The 12,074-nt window shown below is 40.7% G+C and overlaps 1 protein-coding gene across 1 annotated transcript in view; it reads left to right on the top strand.

Annotated features, from left to right (window-relative positions):
* cntnap5a (contactin associated protein family member 5a) overlaps window positions 1–12,074 on the top strand; it is a 149,791-nt gene that overhangs the window by 34,864 nt on the left and 102,853 nt on the right. The gene's annotated exons all lie outside the window — the stretch shown is intronic.

Here is a 12,074-nt window from a genome sequence, read left to right as displayed (position 1 = left end):
CACAGAGGTCTTTCAAGGCAAGATGCACCAAATGTAGAAGGGCCTCAAAGTCATATTATAATTGTGCTGGAGAGAAAAGACACTGGACAATAGCTGCTTTCAGAACGTAGAATGCCGTGCATGCTGGAAAAACTGCAAAACACGTAGTTCCCAACCTGAGGGGAGAAGCATTTTTCTCAGATAGAAAAGGGATGTGTTGGCTTTGAAGTTGGCATAATGAGATCCCACAGGTATTTATATTGTCACCAGTTCACATTAATGGAGCACAAACCTCAGTTTAGGTCCCTAAATAGGAGTGTCACCTGCAGCAGCGTCTGGGGAGCAAAGTTGGTGTTTGATTTTAGCTGCGTTTGCAATTCAGTACAAACCATCTCTAAACATCTGGAAGGGAATGCTGATGCTTTATCCACACGTCCAATCTGTCTGACCCAGCACATGGTTTGGTAAAGATAAAAGTGATCTCCAGAAGCCTGCTCTGGTAGTCAGCCCTGGATCAGGATCTTGAGAGTGAGGTTATGTTGGGTAGCAGGTGTAAACACCAGCCTCACATCCCTGCAGCCCCTGTTGGCCTTGTAGCTTCTGCTCTCAGACCTTGGACAAGACTCTTCATCCACCTTGGCTGCCTCAGTGTGTGAATGTGTGTGCTTTGGAGTCCTCTGGACCTTAATGTATAATTTCTTCTAAGCTTTTATGATCGAGTTGGTAGGACTGTGTCATATTCGTTTGGATCGGACATAGCGTTGATACTGGAGTTTGTGTCATGATTTCGCCAGCTGAGAAGAACGCCGCCACTCAGACAACCGGTAGAGGTGAGGAAACTCAGCATTTTCAATACTTCCAGTGGGCTCTTGGACAAACACAGGCTGGAGAACAGAAAGCTCTGCTAACTCAAATGACAGCAAACACTGACAAGGAGCATCATCAGAGAATGAGGCTCAGCTGGTACCACCGAGAAGACTATGTGGAATCAGTTAACCAATAAACGGGAAAACACAACACAAGAGGACTAAAAGTAACAGACAAGCAACACAAAATTCAAGTTCCCACAGATTTGATGTTGATATGCAGATTTCAACTCTTTTTTTTTTTTTTAATTTGTGGAGTTGTGAGCGTTTGTTAATCTGCCAGCTGTGGAACGGCATGCTGGCTGATTCTACCGTCTCCAAGAAGAACAGGCCGAAACTTACACTTGGTCTTGTGTTGCATGATGTTGCATTTGCTTTTGTGCTCTTAGGGACCCCTGCAGTATTGACAGCGGGGTAGGCCAGTGTCAGATAACATCCTCTCACTTTTTCCAACACTGTTCAAGGTGTGGGAAGTGTCTGCTGTCAACACAATTATAATGCTGCCTCCTTTTGTCCTCCATGTAAACTCCCAGCAGCCTGTTCATGGATGCAGAGGCTAAGAAAGTAGCCTTATGTTGGCACATGTCATTAATTCTTTATTGTGTTTGCCCCAGTTATGTCAAAGGCTGCCAACGGCATGTTAAATTGTAATTCAGAGTGTTTTTCTACTTGGCAGTCCAATTAGCAGAATTGTAGTTGCCTACTGGCATGTCACTGCTGCACAGTGAGTTTTTGTTTCATTGTTCTGAAATTAAAAAAAAGCACAGAGATGGAATGGGGAACAATACGTGTGGTTCCGGTCTGGTCTGAATTATTTATTTTCCTCTCCTATTTAAAAATAGATTATCTGAGATGCATTAAAATGTAGGAATCTGAAAGCAGGAGGCTAAAATAAGAAAGTTCTCACTTGCACCCAGGCTGGAGTTTTTTTTTTCCACAATCATAGTAAGATTAAAAACCGTGCTATGTTCAGCTATACCTTTACGATTCAACATGTCTGCTCGGCAGACATAAAGCTGTCACAGGTCAAGGTTGAACCAAAGGTAAATATACAGCTTCCCTCCTCAAAATATTCAGGAAAAAGCTTTGGAGTTGACAACTGCAAGGTTTTCTATAGGATATAGCATAAGCTTGTAAGAAAAGGCACTATGTCTTTAAAGGACGCCAGTCCTAAAAAAAAACATTTTCACCATCCTTTTTATCACAGCGTTTTTTTTTTTTTTTTTAAATCTATTAATTGTGTTCTTCTGGTGTAGCATCGTCTAAGAGAGCCACACAACACAAATCTGTGCAGGAATCTGGGCTCTATTTACAAGTGCGATGATAACTCAGACAGAAAGTGACAGACTGTGTCACATCGGTCCACACTGCTCCGTGGCACCACAAGGGCAACACCGCAGGAGGTGTTGGTGCGTTTCTGCAACTCTCTGTCAGGATAGAAGGAAGCGCAGAGAGGTGTTCCTGAATAAGGGGAAGGATATCACACGTGCGGGACAGAGACAGTGATAAGTAGCTCGAGCTCTTCGGCTAAAATAGAAGTTGATGTGTGAGTCGTTATCACCTGCTAAACTTAGAGATGAAGTTGCTCAGTAAGCAACGGCTTTGTTTTGTTCTTTTTCTCCTAATGATGACATGCTTGGAACAGATCTGGAAACAGTTATTGGAAATCATGTCAAGCTATTGATTGGATGCAAAATTTATATTTCACCACAAAATTTCAATTTAAGCAAAACAAAACAAAACAAATAGAAATCTGCATTGTCAAAACTACACTGCTTTAAAACAATAAGTGTGGTATTATTTTTAATTACCAAAGTATGGTGCCGCTAATGGGTTTGACAATTTATTCCCACATTTCATTACTGCCTGTTGTTATTGTATGTAAAACTGCTTTCATTCTGTAGCTGTAAAGATTAGTTTATGTTTTCACAGATCATATATTATTAAGTATATCAACAATAATAAAAATGCCAAGATTTCTCACTACTTACCTTACAGAAAAATAATAATAATAATTATGCCCATTTTCCGTTGATTATGTTTTTGTTTTTTTCCCCTGTTTGGACCAGGTGACCCATATATGAAAAAAAAAATATTATAACCTGCAACTGGACCAAAAATAACCAGGGGCAACCTTCTGTCGGTAGGCTCCACTTAAGGAAATCAGTTTTACACATGATTTCCTTGCCATATGTAAAACTGAGGATTTTTTAGGAAAGTAATCTAAATCATCAACCACTGAAGTGAGCATAAAGTAACCTGGATGTGTGTATCTAAAGGCAAGGTGTGAATAAAAAGTTCTGTAGCAAGCTTGATTTCCCCCATCAATAAGGACCAACATCACTGCAGGGCAGTGCAGATCCTATAAATCAGTTTGACTTCTATTGTGTAATGAAAGGAGACTAATTTCTTCATTCATAATTATGCTAACTATAACTCTTGACTTGCAGTCACAGACTGTTTTTGCAGTACTACTTAAAAACTTTGCAAGCCGCAGACTATGATAAAGATCTGCTCCAAATAGCAGTCACTCAGGTAACAATAATTTTTTAGGGCATGCTACTCTTACCAGACAATTGTGTGAGAGGTCCCTGAATGCACCACAGCCTGCTGTTTCAATCGTTTGAATCAAAGGTGTTATGCTTTGAAACATGGGAACAATGCCAACGTGGTCCAGTCCAAGTTAAACGTAACCAAAGAAATACATTCTGTAATGAAATATCAGTGTCATATGAAAACAGAGTGGAAGCAAGTTAAAGTTAGCCTAGCCTATCAGCAAGCGTCTGTCTGAGCAAAGATCCTCAGAAAAATTACATACTAATTTACTAAAGATTATTTTAGTAAATATAAACTCCTGGTTCGTCCCCCACAACTGTGGTTTTGTAGTTTCATATCCCAGCTCTCGGCCTGGCATGAGGAAAACGTCACATAACTGAGCATCATTCACAAGATGTGCAGATATTAAGCAAATGATGAAGTTTAAATCAGTTTAAATCAAATTCAAGTTCTGAATCTGATCAATCTGATCGCCACTTTTTTCAGCCTTTTGCTTCACTTTGGCATCCATCATGGCTTCTCTGGATGGATCTGAAAAACACTAAAGGTAACTATAACACCGCCTCTGTCTGAGCTGTGCTTCGTCAACGCCGAGATATTCGTAACTTAAGCAAATTTGCATTGCTTTCTCCTTTATGTATTTCTCCACATAGAATTATTCTAAGAAATATGTTTTAGTGAAATCCTTTTGAATGTTGGTGCTTTATCAAATAATTGTATATTTGTTCAAAAGGAAATGCACTTCTGGCTTTTTACTTTGATAATAAATACCTTTAATATCCAGATAACTGCACAAACCAACTCTGAACATTTCCCTTTGGGAAGACATTAGCAAGCTGATCTTATCTGTCGCTGCTCAGCAAGTAAAGGCAAACTCTGAAAGAGTAACATGGAATATTATTATTATTATTATTATTATTATTATTATTATTATTATTATTATGAGATGATGGATGTTTTTACATTTTGGTGAAAAGTGAAGAATCGTTGGCATTTCTCATATTGTGTGAAAAAATGTATTAAAACTCTTATGCAAAGACAAGATGAAGGAACGTGTTTACATGTTAGCGGTGTGACCTGGAGCTGTTGCCCTTTGTAACTGACTCCATAAGCGCGGTGGACTTCCTGCCATTTACTCTGCACTCATCCTGGCCGAGCGGTTCAGCAACCCAAAGAAAGGCAAACATTTAAATCAGGTATGAGCAGCAGCCTTCACATTTCCTGTGGTAAGTCAAGGTTTCCACATTCACATGAGGGATGGCTGGCAGTTTGTGTGCAGCCCCCCTGACCTGGCCTGACTTCGGCTCACACTAAGACCTTTTGACAGATTCCACCTCACAGTCGTCTCAAGCTCAAAGGTAGCAGCTCACTGTCAGCAACCGAGCAGAAGGGAACTAATGAGATACCAGAAGCTGCTGACATTACTCTGAGATCCAAGGGCCCTGGAGCTGAGCCAAACTAGCCACATGGAGTATTTGGAAAAATGCTGCTTTGTAATTATAATGATTATGCTTTAAAGCACTAATTAAATTAGTAATTGCAATTGATTTCAAATATCTGTTGAGTGTCTTAGACGAGTTAGGTTTGCGTTGATTTCAGATCGTTCTTCATAATGACAGCAATAATACTGACACACTGCTGCTAACAAAAATATTATTAATGTTAATAACAACAGTGTTAGCAGTATTGCTCTTAATAATAATAATAATAATAATAATAATAATAGTGGCACAGTCCTGCCTGGGGAGACCAGAACCAGGAGGCTTAGCACCACAATGGATTCTGGTGCCAAGCTAACAACAGTATTTTAAAGTCTATTCTCTGATCTTCAGGGAGTCAGTGGAAGGACTTTAGATCTGGGTTGATGTCCTCTATCTTCCTGGTTTTAGTGAGAACACCAGCAGCAGCGTTCTGGATCAGCTGCAGTTGGAGGATTGATTTTTTTTTTTTAGGCAGCCCTGTGAAGACGCTGTTGTAGTAATCAATGCAACTAAAGATAAACTCATACGTGAGTTTTCCTGCACTGAGCAAAACTATAAATGCACCATGTCAAATATATGTAAGAGTTTTATGAACATTTGGGTTACGCAATATATAGAGAAACTCAAAATGTATTTTCAGTATTTACTGATCTTCATATGTGCATTGATGACATCGTGGTTTGGCCATTTGTAGCGGATTGACAATCCTTTGAACATGACAGAGGTCAGGTTGAGGAGTTTGCAAGTTGGTTTCTCGTAGGCGGTTACAGACAGTCTGAGGTGTGACGTGTCTGTTGTGCAGACCAATAGTCTCACCTGCTGTGTGTGTTGCTGGTCTCAGCCGACCCTCAGATGGACGAGCCGGATGTGGCGATGTTGTGCTGGAGTGGTCAGACGCGGCCGATGAGGGTGAGGTCGATGTGCAGCAGCTCCAGTCTGTTGAATCAAACTCTTAAAAGGCCTTTGGTCTGATAACGGTCATTGAACCGTGCAGCTACTGCTCTGGTGGACATCCCTGCATCCAACATGCCAATGGCTCCTGCATAACATGAGACATCTGAGGCTTTATGACTTGTGACAAAATGTGACATTTTGGGGCCTTTTATTGTCTCCAGTCCAAGGATTGTCCAGTTGTTGCTCATTTTGTCTGATCACCCACTGGACATGCCCCACCCATGCACTGGGTAAAAGAAAACAACTCACTGGGTAATTCTCACTGACAGGAAGTTGGATTCAAAATGATACACAAATCAAGAGAAATATTTCTTTTGCACAATAAAATGTCAGCAAAGGCTCATTTACAGTTGTTGACTCCACATGGCAACAATAGTTAGCATGAGGTGTTTATGTTTTTGTTAAGTATAGATCTTGTGGAGACAGTAGTCCTCTAATCCTGGAAATGCTCTCCAGGTGATAGAAGGCCGACTCTGTAACTGTCTTTATGTAACATGTGATAACCGTAACTAATCTAGAAGATAAAAAGTTTAAGGTGATGTAATGTCAGAAAGTAAAATAGCCAGCTTTAAAATTCTGGTTCCAACTTTACTTGAAGAAATCATTTTATGGAGGGTAAAGGTTTGATTTGAGTTTGTTTTCACTCTCAGTTGCAGCTCTCTTTGCTGATAACTGTGACACCCACTGATCATGTGTGGTGCTATTAAAATTATTGTTTCACAAACAACTTACTTGCTTGTTTTGTCTGTTAAATCCGGAACAGTGTTAATATAATAATACATTTTCACCACGGTTCATTTTGAAAGGAATGTCTTTAGAAAACACAGCTGGTTTCCTGTGAATGGGAACATGCATAGTGTGCACCAGGATGCATGGGGAACTGTGTTTGCCTTCTAATAGTGCTGTACAATTTAAGTACATTTTTTTTAAACTAGCTTTGCCCCAGTTTTAAACAATGCTTTAACCTAAAACCCTGTATAATATTTGCAATATCCTTCAGAGTTCATTAACTGTATGGTCTTTGCATATATTCATAGTTAGGAAGGGGGATGTGTTTCAGCAGGGAGTCCATATTATCCTTCATTATCTTAACAAACCCTTATTTGAAAATCTGTTTTTAATGCAGCGGTGAATAAAAGTGTGAAACAAATTCTCCTTCTTGAGGGGGATATTTAAACATTAATTTGCCTGCATGTTGATGATTCAGGTAGACAGGGACCTAACAGGAATTAAGATGTGTTTGCATGAGCCCCAAAGAGTGATTTTATGCTGCTAATTTCCTTCATCCTTCTCACACAGTGGTAATGGTGCTCCTGACTGGACTAATGCTGCACAGCACACAGGAAATTTGAGCAACCTTTTGCTCACTATATCTGATATACACCTGATGTTGGCAAAATGAAGGGTTTGCACCGTCATCAATAAGCAGCATTATTCCAAAAGTCTATTCTGACAGAATGAGCCATTATGAGTAGGATTGTTGGAGCATGTTACTGGCTTTTCAAAGGATGAGTCACACCAGTGTTTTTTTTTATTCAGTGGGTTTTGGCAAGATCCTCCGCTGATGCAGGGCTGCTAAATTTGATCATGACCATTTTGTAGACAAGTTTAATAAAACTGAATCTGAAAAACACATGCAGTTCTTAGAAAGTGTGTGTTTTTCAAATGCTTCTTCTTCTTTTTTTTCTTTTTTTCTTCTCTCCCTGCACTCCAATCCTAAACATGAATAGAAAAAAACAGTGTTAAAACAAACTGCACTGTACCGGCACAGAGTGGAGACATGTTCGCGCCAAAAAAAAACAAAAAAGACAGTAAAACTATCCATAAAACTCACAATAACAGTTAAAACTGCTCAAAACTGCTACAGAGCACACAAACAATAGTGAACATCATGTGCCAGAGACCTCGACGTGAACGACGACGTCTACACAGAAAACACACGTATATTGGAGCAGCCAACTTTCCCTTGACTTACCTTCAGCAGGACAACGCTGTGAGGGAAAGGCGTGAAAGTCACTTGTTCCATCTACAACCCAGCACATCCACAGCGTGATAGTCAATAATCACCTACTTTAAAAATGTCAAAGCAATTTCCTGTAAAACAATAATGAGACGGTAACTAAAGACAATGAACATTTATTGGGACAACCACTTGATTGAGAGGTACCTGTCGCCTCTTTGCGTGCCGGTGAATAAAAGGCGCCAGACAGTGAATAAAAGGCCACAGTTAGGTTTCTGTCCACTAAGACTGGGCTTATATTGACACTGCTCCTTTAGTATCATTACACAATTGTGTGTTACCTGTGCCTGCACTTTGCACTGTGCCACAAAGCCTGGCATAAATTAGACAAATTTGTCATCCAGCCCACCTTTAATACCAGTTTAGAGCTGCGAGTGGGATGCATCGACTAATGACAAGTGGTGCTGTATCATAATCGGCGTCATTGCTGCAGAGGACAAATCATGTATGCATTTGGTGCTAATGAGGGGAGCGAGGTGCAGAGACATCCTGATGTCTTGTTGTGGTCCTGGTGTCGGGAGCCACAGGGTCTGACACCAGGTCATCTCTTGGTTGTGACAACGCAGTGCTGTGCCAGCCACATGTCTTACTTCTCCTCTCCATCACTCTGGCACATTGTGTTAACGAGAGAATGAATGCGTGTCCACGCATGTGTGCCTGCGGATCACCTGGATCACGGTGAGGTCCTGCCAGGTCTGGGATCATCGGAAGACTCCATTCTGGACCAAGTCGGTGAAAGACAAAATACAGGACTAAATAAATAGGACTAAATTTATTAGGCAGGATGGATGAATGTTTGAATGAATATGCATATTCATACAAAAAGATTCCTTTTTTTTTGTCATTTTGTTTTGACAGTATTTTTTAGAACACAGTGTTTCCCCAGTGTGTTATAAGCTTTAATCAGGCTTTACTTGCACCTCAAGCATTGCTTGTTTATTTACTACAGGCTTTTTTTTAATACACCAGTAACAGTGATAGTGAACGCAGGGTGTCTTTGGTGAAATGGTTGGAAGCCGGTGACATAGTGTGGTCCCACTATTAGACTTGTAAAAATGTATCCAGCAAGATTCCATCAAGATCTGGTTTGCTCTGTGACTTACTGGGCACGTGTCTCGTTTTCCTGGGGGCGAAAACGTGACACGTTCGACGCCGTCCTCCAGGTGTCATCATTTTGTCGTCACAATTAAGAGCGATATCTTTTGCATCACTTGCCTTGCAGAAAACTCCTTCCACTTCTGTAATGTGAACTACTTTATGTTGCTTTGTACCATCAGACTCCAAAGAAATATGTCAAAGTTTGCGTTCACATAGTGCCAGAAAGTTGAAGACTTCAAAGCACGTGAATAATTTTTCAAAGTGAAATAAAAGTAAATAAATAACAAATGAAGCAGCTTTAAGCTAAACGTTGCGAGGGACAGAATATGTTCTTAGGCTGAAGAAAAATATGAGACTGTCAATTGAGACGTTCAGGTGACTGACAAGCAGGGATCACTCCAGAGTTTCCTCTCCCCAGCGTGGTTCTGCTTTTGTTGCGTTCCCTTAACATGGTGACGCCTCAGGCTGTTTAACTTCCCACTAACCTTCTAGAACATACTGTAGCATCTTCAACGCCGGGAGCAAAATCTGTCCCCCCAGTGAATTGATTAAAATAAACGTATGTGCCTGTTCTCTATGCAGAAAAAGAGGAAAACTGACACAAGGGAGCTCATCACGGGAGAGGAAGCATAAAGAGTCTTAATTAACGGGGAGGAACTGTTCCACAGTGACAGCAACATAAATAGAAATAATGAAGTCACCGTAGGGTGAGGCTGTTTTGGTGGATAGGGGCCGAACCTGCTGCTCTGGCCCTTTGGAACGTCTTTTGGACCCTCGGGCCCTTATCCACAGACGAGACTTGATCTCCCACTTGGAACACATGGCTTGCTCTCTGCTGCAACATTTTCCAGACAGACGTCAGAGTGGCCTGAGCTGCTCCTGAGGTGGGATTTCTTTAGAATACCAATAACTCAAGATGACGTACATCTGAGTGTTGTTATTGAGTGAGTGAGTGAGTGAGTGAGTGAGTGAGTGAGTGCAGTCCAGAGTCAGTTAGAGGGCATGTGGCTCCGATCCAGATAGCGTGAGTTTAATAATGATGATCAAATAACAAGAATGTAGACCATGCAGAATGTGGTGAACTACATGTAAAATGTATTTTGGGACACTAGGGCTAGTCTTTAGTTTAGTGTGAGTCTTGTTATGCGCAGTGTCGGCATCCAGGAAAACTTTTTTTCTTTGCAGAGTTTTGATTGTTTCTGAAGGAATTCAGTGCCATACTTTAAAAAAAAAAAAAAAAAAAAAAAAAAAAAGAATAGCTTCCCATTTCAAAAATAGCCCAGCGTGACAGGAAATCTGCATTCCAACTGAACTGGCCCACACAGGACGGCTCGTTCGGGTAATGATGACTGACTAACCAGACGCACAAACTTCTGCACCGCCTGGATTCACAAGAATCACACATAGATCTTGGAGAGATAGAAGCTGCATAATATTAACAGGATACTTAGATCCTCCTCATGGCCAGCTGCACCGGAGTGTGGAAGAAGTTTGGTGCCCGGCTGAAGCCAGTTGCCCACGTTAAAATAAAGTGTGGCATATGCCAAGGTATGCTTGTCTCTGCAACTGTTCTGTCCAATTATCACAGATGATTATTGGCCCAGAAAACTTGGGCCCCCTGATCAACCAATGTATTGAACTCCACAACTTGGCTTTTAAGTCAAATGTAAGAAATTTAAGCCTTCGCAATATCTCAATAAAGGTTACCAAAAACAACTAGTCCAAAACAAATTTAATCATTTAAAAAAATATTTTCTAACTGAGAATGTGATCAGGTAGTGGGCAGGTGATGACAAGTTTGGCTTTATGGGAGAGCCTTACATCCGTTCACTCCATGTCACTCTGTCTTCCTGGTTATTTCACTGATTCGTTCCTGAAAATGCCTGAACCTGGTTATTTTAGAGTTCATTTTAAAAACCTGACTTCTTGCTCCAGTACCTCCAGACTTGATTCCCCACGTCCGTCAACCAAAATCTACTTGTAGTCCCAAGAACCAAGTATGAAATTTGAGGAGACGAATCTTCCCAGATTGTTGAACTTTATCCGAGGAACAAACTAGGGAACTTTTCAGTTCACCCATGTTATATATGTAAAAGGCAATTCTGCTAAATACAATGGAAATGTGTGTAACTTATGACTTTAAAGTAAACAGAAAAAAAGCTCTTACTGACCACAAATGGGAAAAAATTAGTCCTTTTTAACCTCTGACCTTGAGAAAAAGGTAAAGATTTCATTATGTATTTATACATTTGCTTCAACTTATAACTGAAGGTTTTCTGTATTATTAAGAATTGGTTTGTGGCCAAGCCACTCCATTATCTTATCAAACTTAAGATGATCTGTTGTTACCTTAGAAATGCTTTTTATGCAGTAAAATCAAATCAATGAGCCATATTTCTGGATCTCTTTGATCATTCCCCCTACATGGACGCACGCTCAGACGGACGCACAGAAATACACACGCACGCACGCACGCACGCACGCACGCACGCACACACACACACACAGGCACCGAGTCCTGAAAAGAGTCCTTGTCTCTTAGCAGGAAAACAATCCCAAAGCATCCTTTTCCCCAGTCTGTTCTTGCCTTTCAAATTCCACATTTGTCTTCCATTGAATTCTAAATTGATGCCAAAAATGTGGAGTTTCATCATATCACAGCATTTTTTTTCTCAAGGCTACCCTGAATTATTTACATGTTCACTGGCAAACGTTTGCCATCCACCCCATACCTAGCAGCTATAATTGATGACAACATAAATTATTACCAGTGATTCTTGTGTTGTCACATGGATCGTTACGGAGCTTTTCTGGTGTAGTCGTATGAGGATCCCTCACTTTTGGCATGATCATTCTTACCCTAAATCAATAAACATTTTACATCTATTTCAGTTTCTCGCCATCATTGGCCTTCCTTATCCCCGACATCCTAAAGGGAAAGGCGTAAAAAGAAAATGTCACCCCCAGTATTTGCAGTTAAACACCAGCAGCGCCTGGTTAGTAGGCGGCCACCCAAGGCTGAGATCCTTTTTAAAGCTCTGCTCTGATGGAGCTTCGTCATCGTTACTGAATTAAACAAAGTGGATGTCGCTACCGGGTTCCTGCTATCCGCCTGCACTG

The sequence above is a fragment of the Poecilia mexicana genome, unplaced genomic scaffold, assembly GCF_051168715.1.
Source record: "Poecilia mexicana isolate PSO_F unplaced genomic scaffold, ASM5116871v1 scaffold_2, whole genome shotgun sequence".
NCBI lineage: Eukaryota > Metazoa > Chordata > Actinopteri > Cyprinodontiformes > Poeciliidae > Poecilia > Poecilia mexicana.
The sequence above is the reverse complement of the archived record's forward strand: the minus strand, read 5'-3'. Positions and strand labels throughout refer to the sequence as shown.